The sequence below is a fragment of the Schistocerca americana genome, chromosome 1 (genome assembly GCF_021461395.2).
Source record: "Schistocerca americana isolate TAMUIC-IGC-003095 chromosome 1, iqSchAmer2.1, whole genome shotgun sequence".
In the NCBI taxonomy this organism is placed as follows: Eukaryota; Metazoa; Arthropoda; class Insecta; order Orthoptera; family Acrididae; genus Schistocerca; species Schistocerca americana.
The window spans coordinates 1,214,353,257-1,214,371,441 of record NC_060119.1 but is presented as its reverse complement, the minus strand read 5'-3'; the positions used below and the strand labels follow the sequence as shown (position 1 = coordinate 1,214,371,441).

At 38.9% G+C, this 18,185-nt stretch overlaps 1 protein-coding gene across 3 annotated transcripts in view; it reads left to right on the top strand.

The window, feature by feature from the left end:
- LOC124619844 (integrator complex subunit 1) overlaps positions 1-18,185 on the top strand; it is a 307,722-nt gene that overhangs the window by 32,759 nt on the left and 256,778 nt on the right. The window lies entirely within an intron of this gene.

Below are 18,185 nucleotides of genomic sequence, written 5' to 3'. Positions count from 1 at the left end.
GGGACTTTGCTTCTGGAGGCCAATTGTCATTTTAAAATCCAACAACTGGTTACAGCTTCAGCCACACCTATCCTGTTCATGTCGAGCCCATTGTATGCTGAATTATTTGCATGGTATTTACATTTGGCTGCTTGATGGTGTGACCAAGGGGAGAAATTCAACATGATCTCTCTGATCAGTGGTTCACTGTGGTCCATCGGGTAATGAAAAATTTTGATGCAAGCTTAGTGCCTACATGCACTCTTTAAACATGTGATTGAGTAGTGCTTCCATCAAAGGTTTAGGCAGACTATCGAGGTGTATATGACCCGTGTCAACCGGGAGATCCGGGAAAAACCCAGGAATTTTTTCATCTGGGAGATAACCACGAAAACCCTGGGAAATTTTTAGAATTCCGGGAATTTTTAGTTGTTTTAGTTTACAGTTAAATTTTTGTAATTATGACTGGTAAGAACTGATGATCTAACAAAGGATATTACTGTGTCCCGCTACTGCAGAATAATACTGAAGCATTAAAACATGGACGAGAGAAAAAAAAACGTAAATAATACTTAAATTGCAAAGGAAATGCACCATATAAAATAACACAGTTCTTGTACAAGTGTCTGCCAACAGCAAAATGTGTCAAATGCTTTAGGAAGACTAAGCAGTGCTTCATAACAAATTGCCTCCAATGAGAGTGACGTCACAACTGTTTACATTAGATTCATTTAAACAGTAAGAGCGGGCTCATGCACACGCACAGTTGAGTTGCATATAATACCTTCTTCTACTTCTGGCTACAGAAATGTGGCTGTTGGCTGTGTAAGCAGCAGTAGCAGAAACCAGCTACATGGTACCCGTAAAAAATTTACTGTTACGCCCAAACTGCCAGATTCACGCGTGCACAGCAGGCTCGGATCTAGTGTGTGGGGTGGGGAGGGGGGAGGGGGGAACCTGGGTATCTGAACCGGGCAGCAATTTCGGGGAAAGGGGGCAAATGCATATTCGTGAGGAAAGAAAACCTTGTTTCACAAAGCACCTAGCATCCAGCACAAGTCGGTCTATCAATTATTCATATGATTTTGAAATGCACCCCTGTTTGTTTTTGGACATTTTTGAACACATTCTAAGTTGATTTCTGAATGAATTAGAAGTTGATTTTTGAATGCTTGCATAGTGTACGTGTGTCTCTGCCAGGGGAATCCTCGTCGCATCTAGAAATGAACTTTCCTATAGACAAAACAGGACAGGGCTATACGAGCTGAGCCGAATAAAGCCGAACTGGTAAATGCCAACTGCTGCTTGTTTATGTGATTGATTTGGTTTGCAAATATTCAATGTTGTTATAATTACTAGCGAAATCCATAGATTCAGACTACCAGAGTGGAAATAGATGACTAACAGGAATAACAGGTAAGAAAGATTATGTATTTCTTCTCAGTGTATCCAGGAAAGCGAAATTTTGACAGAAAAGTTTTGGCCAGATCACTACACTAGACAGGGTCAGTTGTAGTTCCCAGCTAGGAACCGCTTAAGTTCCTTTCTGGGAGTAGCATGGAAAACGAATTGTACAAACACGTAACAATGCCTAACCGGAGAATAATCACTAGATAACTAAACCGTGATTGTGGCAGGATTAGTAAAGTTAACTGGAGAATGAGTTTTGACAGTGGTAGGAATAGTTACAGAATTAGTGATGACGAGATTGTTTGTTAGAACGAGGAAGGAGAAGAAACGGGGACATCACACAAATTATGGAAGAATATGACGATTCCAAATTTATACAAAAATTTCCTTCTACTACTTTTCAGTCTCGTGCATGAGAAACTGGAGTGTATGAATGAAATGTGAAACTATTTCCTAACATAAAACTTTTTGACTGTAGTAGGCCAAATAGGTATTTTGTACAGGTACTTTGTGAATTATATCCTGTCGTACTATAAAAATGATCATTATTACCAAAACAGTCTCGCTTATTTGGTGTGTGTTACAATTGCTGCAATATTAGAAAGGCCTATTTTGTTTTAGCCAGCACACAGTGACAACATATACATAATCAGATCGAAAAACCACACCAGTCTTGCCTACTATTTGTATTAACAGCTTTTTCAGTGTTAGACAATGACATTTCGATTTTTCATGTAGCAAAATGTGTGATGAACTTCGATGTGGTAATAGTTCTTGCACAAAAAGGAAAGCACGCCATGTAAAGCTGTAGCAAGATTAGAGAGAAAAATCGCTAGGACCTATGGACTGAAGAAACGTGTACTGACTTGCCTGTCTCTTGTCTTTACTGGTTTTAGGTATCCTATATTTAATTTTGTCACACAGAAGTACAAGTTATTAGCTAATAGGTAATGAAGAGTCCAGATTTGCTGAAGAGTTCTTGTTCTCCCAGTTACAAAGAATCCCATCCAGTATTAATTGTGAATTTGTGGTTTATTTTTATTTTTAAGAGGGGCAGGATGTCAAACTGGCCGACTGGGAGCAGGAGAGACACTACAGGCCATTTTAATTTCCACTGCCCTGAAATAGTTTGATGGCATCCATTACAAAATACACAAGTTTGAGTTCCACAGAGTGAAATACAGTGACGTGCAGTATAAGAATGTTGTTTGCAGAGGCTCTTCAGCACACTTAAGACCAAATAACATGTCTTATATTTCCTTGAAGATATATATTTTATGTATCAGAGTCTTCAGAGAGATGTGCTCTACAAAATGGTGTTTTTTTTTTTTTTTTTTTACGTGCAGGACAGTCTGTGTTATATGGGGCGGTGTTCACATGACCAGTGTTTACATTTAGTGATTTTCTGTTTCCTCTTTGTTTACTGCTCTTACGTCAAATGAAAACAAGATGGATTTCTGTGGCTGGGAGCTATTGAGTCAATTAAAACACATTCACATGATCACTATGTTACTAGTTTCAGTTTTTATTTTATTTCCACCTTTCTGACAGTCAAGCATTAATCGCCTTGCAGAACAATAAAGTTATTTTTGTTGGTTTGCTAAAGAAATTTGGCTTTTATTAAGCTTTCCTGCAGAGGCAGTAAATTTATTTGAAAAAAAGTGTTTAATTCTACACTATTGGCTAGTTTCAACTGTTCGCTGCATTTCAAGTGCATGTTTTCACCTACTAGCACGTGTGGCATTATGCCATAATAAAGAACCAGACAATACAGTACTGGTACTGAAAACTAGACTGAAAAGCTTAATATCAGGTTGAGGCTTACATCATTGGGAATCTGGACATACGAATGTGCACTTTAAGGCGAACTATGCATTTTAGTATTGTTCACGAAATTCCGATGCTCTTGGAGTATCCTCTGATGTCTTTTATGACATAATGTAAGAAAAATCTTTTATTGTTTTACACACATGAACATATGGGCTTCCTACGTCACCATAGCTGCGCAAGCGCAGGGACGCCTCTTATCTGGTGCTCTCTGGCAACTGCTGAAATGAATCTATTTCTAACAGGTCGTGGGAAAATATTGCAAATTGTGGTTTGAAAAGCGTTATTTTCAGAGTAAATTTCCTTTTATACAAGATGAACTATGTGTGAGGATGTATGATGAATTTCTGCAATCATAGAGCATTTGCTCTTATTTAAAAATCAACTTTTTGATGGCCAGCCGTTTAGAAGAATTTTGATCCCAGAAGATCAGAGATTTATGTCGGTATAAAAAATTTTACTGGCTTATTTGTGTGATGTATCTTAAAGTGTAACATGCACTAAACAGATCAACATTATATGTGAAAGCTTAGCTTTTCTTTTCTTGTAGCAACACTATGTATATTAACTTAAACAATTAACTTTTCCTGTTGTTGGAATTTTCAAATTTATACTTTCGTAATATGAAAATATGCAGCGTACATGATGCTGCACATCAAAGATCTTTCCAAAACGTGTTTTTTCCCCCTTAGTTTCGTTTTCTAAAGTGCTGGGAAATTCTACACTGCTGTATAAAACCATATCAATTCAAAGGATTGGTATGTTTTACAGTTCCGACGGAAAGTATACTGTCACTTAAAACGGAAAAAGTGTATTTTCACGTGGGAGAAAATGTATTTTTAACTGGGAGATCCGGGAAAAATCTGGGGATTTTTTTTCCTTGTCCGCATATACACCCTGACTATGAAGTCATAACAGTCTGACTGTACATTCCAATCCCAATGCATTGGTACCAGTGTCAGCACCCACCTGTCCTGTCAAGCCATGGCCAAATGTATTACTTGTGGTAGAGACACTCAAGAGGGCGATTGCCTGCATTCCTTCCTCTCCCCGATGTATCAGTTGTAATGGCAACCATGCCATGAGTTTCACGTGCATTTTGATGAGTGGACTGTCCAGGAGATGTGGGTTAAGGAAAAAGTACCTTACCCTGTTGCTCTCAAGTTATTGGCTAGTCAGAAGCCCTGCATTTTACTACCTGGCATTTGTAGTACCGATCTTGTTATGCCTCGCTCTACGAAAGACAGGCCATGCAGACTTGCAACTACCAATTCAGTAAGCAGTGTGAGATTGCCCAGAATCACAGTAGAATCCTCATCCCCATCTCCTTCTCCTATGGCTACACAACAAGCCACCAAATTTTCGCCCCTGCGGCAGTGACATCACTTGCTACACAACCGGCATGCCAGAAAGTACAAAAGAAACACTCCTGTGAAGACTTTTTACATCCCTCCAGCCTACAAACATCTGAAACTTCATCTGCCAACCGTAAGAGCTCTAAGAAATTGAACAAAGGCGAACAGTCTTCTCTTTTCCCAACTTGGAGGTCTTTTTCAATGGCATGGGCATTTGATACCCTCACTTGGCCAACCTCCATTTCGCTGGTGTCCACTGCCTACCGTTCCTCTGCCCAGGAGTCCACAGGCTGACCCAGGGAGAATACCGACACCTTCATAGATTTCATGCAAAGGATCCTCCAGACTCTGCATCCTGCAACAGTGAGGCTTTGAAGGCTGGCACTCGGCAGCCACTGAGGTGACTGCCCTTTGTTTGTTCCTTCCTCTCCGTCATGACTCTCCATCAATGGAACTTTTGTGGTTTTAGATTCACAAAAGATGAATTACCGCTGTTTTTGTACTTGCAGTGTCCGGTTGTTTTCTGCCTCCAAGAAAAGAAATTGCGTCCTTGCTACTGCTTTGACCTGTCGTGTTTCCTGTTGGTCTGCTTTGACCCCCTCCCCCCACCTCTTCCCCCCCCCCAAGGACAGAATTCTATCTCATGGGGGGGGGGGTCATGCTGCTCATCCATAGCCAAATGATCTCATTGTCATCACTCACTGTTGCCATGGCAGACTTACTCCAGCTTATTAGTCAGCTCCCTCATCCCCTTTTGCTGCTCTGTGACTTTAATGCCCACCATCCCCTTTGGGGCTTTTAGAGAACCTTTCGAGAGGTTCCCTCTTGGCTGGCCTTCTCAAACTGTCTTAACACTGGAGGACCCGCATTTCTTTCGGATTTCATGCACACCTATTCCCTATTTGGACCTCTTGTTCTGCACTGCCAAGCTTGCCCATCGTCTTATTCTCTCTGACACGTACTTGAGCGACCATTTCTCATGTGCTATCTGTTTGCTGATTCCTACCCCACCTGCATGTAATCCCAATTGGCAGCTTTCTAAGGTTGGCTGGAGGCTTTACTCCTCCCTGACAAGCTTCAACAAACAATGTTTCCCCATATGAGACTGCAGGCTTTCTCGGTGAATTTCGATGATAAAATCTTCTCGGGTTGACAGCTGAGTCAATGTGTTGTTCTCCAGCAATGTTTCAGCAAGTGTCTTACTTGCCATCTTCAGGCGAAGTGTCAGGTTCACATCTCGTCTGGATCGTTATAGCTGCTTGACCACGAGCTTCTCTGCATCCTCGGCGCTGGATGGGCCAGTTAGGCACGAGCAAAATCGGTGCGGTGGCGCGTGGTGGGGGAGAGCCGCGGGTGCCGGTTCCTAGCGTCTCATCTTGGTGTGGCCTGTTTATTCCATCTGCCGCCACCAACCTGCCTCCATCGGTGCGCTCTCGTCTCATTCCATCCTCCAGCAAAAATATGCTGGGCTTAATGAAGGACAATTTGGGTCTAAGAACGCCAGGTGTCTACAGTATTTCCTGTGAATGTGGGAAACAATATATTGGACAGACGCAGCATTGCATAACACAATGCATCTCTGAATATGTGAGAACCATCCACCTCAGACAAAAAGAAAAATTCATGGTAGCGGAGCACAGCCTCAGTGAAGAACACACATTTCAATTTGAAGAACCAAGAGACTGTGTAGAGCGAAAGGTTTCTGGGACTCTATTATAATAGAGGCAGTGGAGATATGGGTCAGTGATAACCTGGTCAATCGGGATAGTGGCTTCCAACTCAGCAGTGTGTGGAACTCAACATTATCAAGAATGAGATGAGAGCACAGCGATGGAGGCAGGTTGGTGGCGGCGAATGGAATAAACAGGCAGCACCGACACGAAACGTGAGGATCCGGCGCCCGTTGCTCCCCCCCCACGATGCGCCACCACGCCGGGTCCGGACGAGAAGTGAACCCGACACTTCGCCTGAAGATGGCAAGTAAGAAACTTGCTGAAACATTGTTGGAGAACAACACATTGACTCGGCTGTTAACCCGAGAAGATTTTATCATCAGTATTTCCCCAGTTGTGATGACCAGGAAGAGTACCTTATGAATGTTATCCTTGCTGCCTCAGAATGTCACATACCTTGCACATCATCTTTACCACCCATGTGCTGGTCTCCTGGTAGACTGAGGTGTATGGTCAGGTGATTTGCACATGGAAGTGTGCTCCCCACATTTTTAACCATAATCTTACAATGACAGACTGTATTAATTATAAACAGTTGTGTGCACAGTGTTGTCGTATTCTTGGGGATAACAAAAAAGGTAGTTGGATTTCCTTTACTAGCTGTTTTAACAGTTTCATTCAATCTCTGGTGGCTCTCTGGGACCAAAGTAAATTCCATGATTTGCAGCCTGACCGTAGCAGAGAATGTCATTGTGGACCCTATTGCTACGTCTAACACCTTTGGTCACTATTTTGTGGAGATTTCGAGCCCCACCCGCTATCACCCTGTGGCTTCCTCCCACAGAAATGAGCAGAGGAGGCTCGGGTGAAATGCTTCTCCTTTCAGAATTGTGAATGCCGGGTTTACCATGAGTGACCATGCTCTCACCTTATCCCAGTCTTCCATCTCTGACCATTGCCACCCTCTTGTAGCCCAAAGTCGATTTATTAATTTTGAAGTAAGTTCCAATTTGGGTGGCTGGTCACATTTTCACAGCACTTGGCACGCTGCGATAGTGACACACTGCAGAGAGAGATAGCAACGTAGAATTTGAATAAAAGTTTTCATAATACTTTATTCTTATTCTATGTTGTAAGTTGTAGGATCTTTGTGTAACTATATGATAGTGGATTTCTGAGTTTTGAGTCTTCAGCTTGGGAATCAGTTAGTACATTTATCTCACCATACCCAGTTTTATTACAGTAACACCCCATAAATACACAGTAAATATCAAAGTTCAATTGGATGACTGCTAATTCTAGACAGCAAAAAGAAATGTGGTAATGGTCATTTTTCAGATTCCAGAGTCTTTTTACACAAATACAAAATGACATGGAAATGACACAAGTATTAATTCAGTATATTACACAAAGAGAGTTATATTAAGAACTGAATAAGTACTCAGGAATTGACTCAGACTTGTACTTAAAGCTTCAGCTTTTCAAATGATCAGTGACTTAAAACTTTACTCTAAATATTGATAAATACCACTGTAAAAAAAACTAATTACTTTTCATGAAAGAACATAATAAAATACAAATCGTGACCTATTTACAACCTATACAAAGGTAACACAGCATAAGCAAAAAAATAAGGTATCGCATTTAAATTGTTTGCTCAAAAATATGTGAAAAACTATATCTACGTAGTTCATTACATAGGGTAGAAAATATTTTGTTTTTACAACATTCCAGTAACAATCCTTCTCATTAATTGTCATTACTTTTTTGTTTGTTTGACTTCAATGAGATAACAGCTTTTTAGGTTTAGGATAAATCAACTGGTAGGCATCGAGATGTGGGTTCTCAATGACCTCAATGGACCAATATAGAAATCGAAAAACTTTTTTAACTCTGATGTTAACATTTTAGATTTCTCATGTGATTTAACAAAAACAGTGTCTCCAATGTTGAATTTCGTTATTTTGACCTTATTATCGCATCATATCTCTCCCTGCTTTTTCATGGTTTCTCTCACAACTGCTTCACATTCTCGAGCAAACATGACAAGTACATGGTGGATATTATACTAATTCTGAGATAAGATTTGCTGGTTTATTATGAAACATAAAGTCAAAAGGCAAATATCCTGTGTTGCAAGCTATTCATTACATCTTCAAAATCACTAATGTAATCTACCATGTAGGGTGTTTGTGGCTACAGTATGTGTGACGTAGATGATTAATTTCATGCATATATCTCTCTGGTGGACCGGATGAAGGATTATGAACTAAAATTGAAATGTGTCTGATATCAGATTTTTCAGCCAGTGACTTCCAACACTTTGATGCATACTGTGATCAATTGTCTGACATTATTACTTTAGGTTTTCCTACATTTTTTGAAGTAATCTTTTCAATTTTAGCGATGATCCCCTTACGTGCGGCTTTTCTGAGAGGATATAATTTTATATACACTGGTGTCCAAAATTAAAGCAACAAATGGAAATTTTGCCAGTTTGCATTTATTTTGCCACAAAACTGTATAGTAGATGATAGTATAGTAGAAATGATGTGGAGAATACAGAACGTAAACAACCGCAACATGTGTAGCGGTAGACAAAAATATTCTTCGTTTTTTCCAACTTTATAGATTTTCACAAACATACTAACAACTGGTTAGTGTGCTCGGTATGGGATGTGACCACCTCCGGCTGTGCAGTACAGACCTGACAATGTCGGGCTATACTGTGAATGATGTCATCAGTCTCGTATTGAGGCAATAATGCCATTCTTCCTGCAGAGCTGCCCGCAAGTCTTGGAGAGGGGTTGGTGGATGCCGACCTGATGCAAGACGTCTCCCTAATGCGTTCCAGACGTGCTCTATTTGATTCAAATCGGGGAGTGAGCAACCTACACCACATGTGCAATATCTTACGTTTCCAAAAAAAAAAAAAAAAAAAATAAATAAATAACTCGTGCTCTGAGGTCAATCATTATCATCCAGCAGTACGAAGTTTGGACCCTACAGCGTCTCACAACAAACACACATGAGGTCCAAAGATCTCGTCACAACACCAGTTAAACCTTGCTGATTCACCCGTATGGTTTCATGAAGAGCTGTTAGAGCGATCAACGTAATCCTTTCCTACACCATTAGGGATCCTCTTCGATATTGATCTTTTTTCACAATGTTTGGGTCCTGAAATCGCGTTCCACATTCCCTCCAGATGCATATACATCGAGAATTACTCTACAGACCAAACCGTGACTCATCTTTGAAAGGAACATTGGCCCACTGTTCGACCATCCAGGAGCCGTGTTGACAACTCCATTCTAGACATTCCCTTTTGTGAAAATGTGTCAGAGGTACACATATAGCAGGTTTCTGACAGTAAAGGCCACTCTGTTGGAGCTTCCTGTACACCATTTGCCTTGATACAACTTGTCCAGTGGGTGCTGTGAGGTCACATGCCAGTTGCCGTGCAGTACTAAGGCAGTACCATTGTGCCCTTACAGCCAGATAATTGTCCTCTCTCTCTCTGATGTCACACATAGTCAGCCCTACCCTGGTCTTCAGGATACATTTTCGGTCTCTATAAACTGTCGCTGCATCCAAGAACCAACAGAACAATTCACATTAAGCTTTTGGGCCACATCAGCTTGCAACTGTCCTGCTTCCATTCTTCCCATGGCCCTCTGCCATAGTATGTGCCATACTGCACCATCTGTGACTGTGTACACAGCGATTATGGATGTGGGAGTATCTAGCAAATATTACACTGTTTGGTATGTGCCCGGACTTCATTGTTTGTGTGGTTGTACGTTGAGCAGAATGCCCTCTCTTTGCAGAACATGAATATCTGTTGACAGTTTCTATGATTACATTGTGAATTAGGCACAGGACTGAGAAATAGTGGTTTGTTGCTTTAAGTTTGGACACCAATTTATTTGGAGAAAACATCAACCGTAACACAAATATAACAATAACAATTTTTACTTTTTGGTAAACTTCCATAAAAATACACAGCAACTAAAATCCATATGTTTCTCTGGTATTATACTTAGCATCTCACCTTGACAAGTTTTGTTACTTACCATGACACTCTGACACATGTCACAAGTAGACAGTTCTTTCCCAGCCCTTTTAGCCATATTATAGAAATAAATATTTTCTTGTAGTTTTTGTATACATTTTTGAATGCCACAGTGTCCATATCTCTCACGTATATACTTAATGAACTTCCCAGCTTCTTCATCTGGCAAGTGTAACTTCCAATCATCAGAATCCACATCTGTTCTCCGGAAAAGTGTTCCTTTATATACTTCATAACACCTGTCCAATTTTCATAACCTCTTTTGCCTAAACAACACTTTGCTTACCTCCAGTTTGGTTTTGGTCTTTATAATTTTGCTACACACTGTCCTTAATGTACCTTCACACTGAAAACCAACTCCAACAAACTCGGTTGACAACTGTTTCCAACTCAAAGTTTGACTTAGTTTTTCAGCTGTTGTCAACAGTTGTTTGAAGTCATGAGTCTGAACAACTAGTTGAGGAAAGTTTTGTCTCGAGTCTGTAGTTTATGGTTAGTGAGAAAAAACACGGCAGAGTTGTGTGACTTGCGTATGTGCATGTGCCGCTTCATCTGCTGTGTTTCTTTTGACAATGGCAACTCACAAGTCGTCAACAGATCCAACAATTCAGTTTTTGTTAGAAATTGAAATGAGGAAACCTCTGTAGGATTCTTCTGATTCTGCATATAAAGACTGATATAAAAGGAAAGATTTGTTGAAAGAAGTTTTGGATAAAATTGGTGTCCCACTTGTGGAGTGTGAAAGGAAATGGACAAATATGAAAAAAAAAGTACAATCGTGTGCATTGTAAAATGGTCAAAACTAAAAGTGGGTGTGGGACAACTGAGATCTACATTCCGAAATGGATATTTCACGAGCATATGAAGTAATTGGGAAACGTGAACAAACCAGAGAGAAAAATATTTACAATGGCAAGTAAAATGTCATTAACTATCGTAACTGAAACTATAAAATTGTTGGTTGTAAATTTTGTAATTACATATGTACTTTCACAGAAATTTATCTATTTCTCTTGTCATATCATTGTGTCAAAACCTGATACAAAGTAGTTTGCAAATCAGTGGCTTACATTGTTAATAACTAAAGCTATAGGGGTTTTGTTTGGAAGTTTTTAATTACTTATGTCTTTCCACTCGATATTTATGTATTCATACTCCTCTTGCCATTTCACTTTACCAACATCTGATACAAAGTAGATTGCAAATTCATCCCTTATGTTCTTTGCAGTTCTTCCTGTGTTACCTCCCTTCTCTGAAGACATTTATTTTGTGGAGATATCCTCCAACTGCCATGTGAAACTCTGCATGTTTCTGGATCTTCCACATCAAAACTGCCAGGCGGGGAGTAAACTGTGGCACTTTCTTTATTTCTTCTAAGAAAACTGTGCAAAGACACAGTTGCAGAAGTCAGTAATGTTGCTTTTTTAGGACTTAAGTCCACAGTTGTTCTAAGACACCGAAAAACTGTTTACGATATTCCAAAAAAATCCTCCGCAGTTCTTCTATTGCGAAATATTCAGTAATTAAACATTCTTTCCTGGCTGCGTATGGTTTCACCATGTAGTCTGAAAGAGCAAAAGCATCATCTCCCACCACAACAAATAGCAAATCTTCACAGTCGGAATCCATTTACATTGCTTGTCTGTAACAAAAAATAAAAACACCAAACATATGTTTACAAGAGCTTGAAACTGTTGTCAACATTTTTCAACAGGTGTCAACAGTTGCAAGTTTTTCCAAACTTACAACTGTTGTAGGTTTTTGTTTGTTGGAGTTAGTTTTCGGTGTGAAGGTACCTTAATAATTTTCTCATCATGTATGCCCTTCCTCTACCTGATTTTAAACTCTTTTTCTTCATTTTGATCAAATTTTTCATTACTTCCACCCAATGGCATCCTTGACAAAGTGTCTGTAACAACATTGTCTGAACCTTTTATGTATTTAGTTTCATAATTAAATTATTGCAAATACATTCCCCATCTGGAAAGTCTGTTGTGATATAGTCTACACTCCTGTAAGTAGCTTAGTGCTTTGTGGTCTGAATATACAACCACTTTCTGCCCCAACAAATAGGTTCCGAATTTAGTAAATGCCCAGTAAACACCTAATAGTTCTATTTCTGTAACTGTGTAAGATTTCTCATGTTTTAACAGCATTCCACTTGCAAAGGCAGTTGTCATGTATGATTTCCCCATTAACTTCTTTTTCCTGAAATCTGCTCCAATCACTATTATCTGTGTGTAAACAAAATGGTAGGCTGGAATCTGGTCTGTGTAACAAATTGTGGATGTTCAATTCTTTCTTAATATTTTCAAATATTTCCTAACATTCTTGGACCCAAACCCAATTAGTGTACTTTTTAAGTAAATTGCTTAAACAATATTCATTCATACTTTGTCCACTCACTAATTTTCAATAAAATCCACATAAACCATAAAATGGCTTTAGTTGTTTTCTATTATGTGGTGCTGGAAAACCTGAAATTTCTTTAAATTAATCAGGATCTGCCAAGATACCTTCCCCAGTAATTACATGACCTAAGAATTTTAGTTCAGGGACAGCAAAGTTACATTTTTCGATTTTCAGATTCGTACCTCTTTGTCTAAGTTTTTTTGTGTACCTGCTTCAACAATTCAAAATGATCTTCCCAACTTTGTCCAGTTACCAAAATATCATCTACATGAACAGTGAGTTTTACTACCAGATCTTGGCCAAGTACATAATGTAATGCTCATATAAATTCAGCTACAGATGAGCTCGAACCACAAGGTACTACACAGTATTGATAACATCTCCCACTGTAAAGAAAGTCAGTATATTTATGTTATTCTTGACCCAGGTACCTGACGAAATCCAGAAGGTAAATCCAAACTAGACATAATCTGAACATTTTTTAATTTGTGTAAAAGTTCGTCATTTTTTCAGTGTTTTCTGTTTCTCTGTATAAATACTTGCTTGAATGCCCAGAATCCAGAACCAATGTCACTCGTCTGTCTCATCTTAAAACAGTGACTAATGGGTTTTTATATGGGCTAACACTTCTCTCAGTGATATCACACACTTCCGTCTTAAGCAACTCTTTCTCAACTGCATCTCTCTTACTATAGGTACACTATAAGGCTTTATGAAATATGGTTGGTGCAGTTTTAGCTGTAAAGTACATTTTTATCCTCTCAATCTACCTGGAATATTACAAAACACATCACTTTACTCCCGCAATAAAGATTCCAATGCTTGTTTGTGTTTATCAGTTAACCCTTTTGCTCCTGAAATCTTAGTGTCTACAAGTTCTTTAACTTCTGCTGCTTTGTATCTAATTCTGGCGTATCTTTGACTATAAATCTTTTAAAAATTGTGTACTGTTTATTTTATTCTCCTCATAAAATAAAGTTGACTTTATAAAATTAGTACAAATACTATCTTCATAGGTGCATTGGCAATCAACTTCTGCCCTCCCCAATCAAAACCTGCATTCACAACAGTTATCCATGACATGCCATGGATCCTCACTGAGATATTGAATTATTAAACATCCATGTGTAAAAGTTATTCCCTCAACTGTAAGAGTTAATAAAGCTTGGCTTTTAACCACTTTACTATGTTTCCCAGGTGCACCTTTAATCCATACTCCAATTACAGGCAATTCTACATAGTCCTCATTATCTTTTAATTTTTCACTTAAAGATTCAAACACTCCTGAAATTTGGCTACCTGTGTGAATGAGACACCTGCCTTCCCATGATCCTATTCTGACTTTAATGAACGGATAACAAACATCAATACATTTATCACTCTCAACATCCTCATGTAACAGGTGATCTCTCTCTTCAAAACTAGAGCCTCCAAAACCAGTGCCTGCCGGAGTGGCTGAGCGGTTCTAGGTGCTACAGTCTGGAACCATGCAACCGCTAAGGTCGCAGGTTCGAATCCTGCCTCGGGCATGGATGTGTGTGATGTCCTTAGGTTAGTTAGGTTTAAGTAGTTCTAAGTTCTAGGGGACTGATGACCTCAGAAGTTAAGCCCCATAGTGCTCGGAGCCATTTGAACCAAAACCAGTGTTGTTCTTACCATTTTCATTGCCTTGGCACACTTTCATTAAATTAACACAGACATCACTGTCACTGGGAATTTCATCAATCCATGTACATTTACTTATTTCATGTAGATCAACACTATGGTATTTGCCTTGAAGTTGTTTTACAATAACATATTTCTGGCTATAAAGCTGAACACAGATTGTTTATCATGATTCTAAAACTTTCATCTTTCTCAGTAGCATCACTATTTAGCCAGTTACACAAAAAATTCGTCTGTACTAGTAATTAAATAAAGAGTTTTGTTTGCTGTGATTTGTCATAACCCCTTAATCCTTGGGTACCTCTACAGCATCATAGCCACTACTACACATTTCCACACATTTCCTCACTAATACATAATGACGCCAATTCTTGTTTAAAATAAACAAAGTAATTTTCTTCTTTGTTATTATACTCATCACCACCTTTAATTTATTATTCATAAATATCGCCACTCATATTTCCAACATCATCACACCATACTTCATTACTGTTTAAATACCCAGTTTCACTTAAGTTGTGGTGCATTATTACAGTACTTTTTTCTTACCTGGCTCTTCCGTTAGTTTCTGAATTCCAAAATCATCACAAAAATCAGTTACTTCAGCATTTAACAAATGCTACCCAGTCATAGAATTCTCATCATCATCATCTTGGACAGTTTTCAGCCACTGGCTGGGTCTGTCGGGAACACAAGCCTCTCCATCGTGTTCTGTCTTTCCACCATTCCCCCTCTTCCACCTTCGTCCAGTTCTCTCCTTTTCTCGTCACACATTCCTTCACTCCCTTCACCCATCTATCTCTTGGTCTTCCTCTGGGCCTCTTCCCCTCCAGTTGCAGATCAAACATCCTCTTTGGAATTCTTCCCTCATCCATTCTCTTCATGTGTCCATACCACTGCAGTCTTGATTTTTCTATCCTGTCCTGTACTGGTTCCTCCTTTAGTCTTCCTCTCACATACACATTTCGCAATCTGTCTCGTCTTGTTACACTCAACCTGCTCCTCTGGAACTTCATTACACTAGCCTGTATTCTACTTTTGTCGCTTTTGTGCATTACCCATGTCTCACTTCCGTATGTCAATATGGGGACAAAGTAGGTTCGGTATATAATTCCCTTGGATTTCTGTGGCACCTCCTTGCTCCAAATAAGCCCCCTAATGCATTTGTAGAACTGCCCTGCTTTTATGCACCTTTCATTTATTTCCATTGCGTTTCCCCCCATACTTTCAATCATGCTTCCCAGGTACTTGAAGTTCTCTACCACTTGTAGTTTTTCCTCTCCACAAGTTATATCCACATTTGGCCTATTCTTCTTCCTTGTTGTGACAATTATTTCACTTTTCTTTGCAGAGAAATGCATTCCATATTGTGCTGCCGTTGCCTCCCATACATCTAACTGCTCTTGCACCTCCTTCTTGCAATTTCCCCATAATATCAGGTCATTGGCAAAAAGCACTGCTTTCATTTTATGATCTCCAATTGCATCTGATACTTGCTGTAGGATTTCATCCCTAACAATAATAAACAATAAAGGCGAAAGTGCACTTTCCTGTCGCAGCCCATTTTCCAGCTTGAACCATGCAGTACGTCTCCCATAAGTCCAACCCCTCGTCCAAGTCGTGGGAGATGGGCAACGGCACAAAGTAGGGGACTGCCTATAGGGGCGATGTACAGCAGGGACTTTGTGTGCCCCAGGACCGCTACGGTAGCTGGGAAGGCCCTATGGGAACCCTGAAACGTGACGGCTACCTGGGCTCTGGTGAAGCTGCGATAGGCCTAGCAAGCCAGTAGTGGATAAATCAACTGCTTTTAAAAAGGGAACATAGAATTGTGATAACTTAATTTCTTCTATATCCTCTTTTCCAATTTCTATGTGCTCACTTGCCTTATTTGCATATTTTGCCTTCGCTAGTGAACATACTTCTTTCTGAACAGATATAATATTAACAGGACAGTACACATCTGCAAGATAGCTACTGATTGCTTCACAAGAGTGTTAGTCTTGTGTGTCAGTATTTGTGCAATTTCTGGTCCATTCGTTATTTGTTTCATGAGTCCCCAACTTTTGAACCAACATTGGGACCCAAGCTAGTTTTTTGTTTCCTGAATTAATGCTCCATCCTGTTTCCTTTTGTTTCTATTATCATTTGTATTCCAATTTCTGTTTCAACTGTTGCCATTCTCCAGAATGAAAACTTACATTTATTCTATTCTGTTCCTTCTGTTGATAATTGTTGCCATTGTGGTTACTACGTTCCCTCCTGTAGTGATTATTGCTGTGCCAATTTTGATTATTACCTCTTTCAAAATGTTTGTGCCTATTATGGCTGTATTTACCTGGTTTTTACAAGACTTTATCTAATTTACCTAAATATTTCAATAAGTGGTCTATCATGTCCTCTAGCCCACAGACTAGGTCCCCCTGGACCTCAGCTGGTAACCCCTTTTTTTAAAGCAATGATCTAAGTGAGTTTAACGAAAGGTTTGTTGAAATGAGCTAATTTTTTAAGTTGATTTTTGCAAAACTGTTTCATGCTAATATTCCCTTCCCCGTAATTTGATCGATTGAAAAATTCACTTTTTATTCCAACTTACTCAGTCTTTGACCAAACTCTATCAAAAAATCTATTCTCAAAATCTGCATAGGTTGTGTCATCAGTATACTGATTAGCCCTAATGCTTCACCTTGTAGAAACTTCTTAACACACTTGATTTTCGTAATATGAGTCTTATTAGACACAAAATTCTCTCTGCAATGCTGGAGAAAATCTATGGCCTGTAAACTACCTTCAACTGAAAAAAATTTCAATGGAATGTTGCAAAACATGGTGCTAAAATTGGTAATAAGCTTTCTCTTAAGGTCGTCATTGACCAATTCTTCAACCTTTTTGCACAGTACAGAAACACTACTTTCTAGGGTGCTGGTTTTTGTTACTCAATTTTACATTTTCTACGAATTTATTATTTACTGTCTTTACCTGTTCAACAAAACTGCTTTCAACAAGCTCTAGTTTGGCATCAATATTACTTTCCAAAGTTGAAATTTGACTACTTAAATTTTCTTTTTGTTTTTTGGTTTTTTTTTTTTTTTGTTTTTTTTTTTTCTCTATCTACAATGATCTCGTCTTTGACATTTTTGACTTAAGTGTTAGATTTAAGTTCAATTTCTTCCATTTTAGATTCAACAGTTTCTGCTCGACCATCTAACCTCTCAATTTTTTTATTGATATCATTTAGCTGAACTGTGTTTTTACCGATACATTCATGTAACGCTCCTATTGAGTGACCAAATTCAGTGAATTGTTTCTTACTTTCTTGTTTGTGGATTTAAAGTTGCTCATTAATTTTTGAAAACTGATCACTATTCATTTTTATTAACTGATCCTTATTATCATTGCTCATTTTTATTAGCAATGCCAACATTGTACTTATGTTGTTATTATCATATTGTTTTACTAATTTACATGATTTATTGGCATCTTTTTCCTGTTCTACTGCTTCATGAATAAAGCTTTCGGGTTCTTGTTTCACAACACTACTTAAGTCTGCCATGTCTGTATCCCCCCCCCCCCTCCTATTATTTCAGATCCCTGTTCAGTGACTTTCATTGTTAATGATTATTCCACAAAACATTTCATTACTAAAAGAAAAAAAAGAAAGAAAATATTTCCAGTATTTAACCTTGTCGTTGGCTGTCAACATTGTTAATTGTTCACCTCACTTTTTATTTTTCATTCTTTTCTTTGTCTTGATTGTGATCTCTGTTTGCCTCTATTATTGCTATTTTG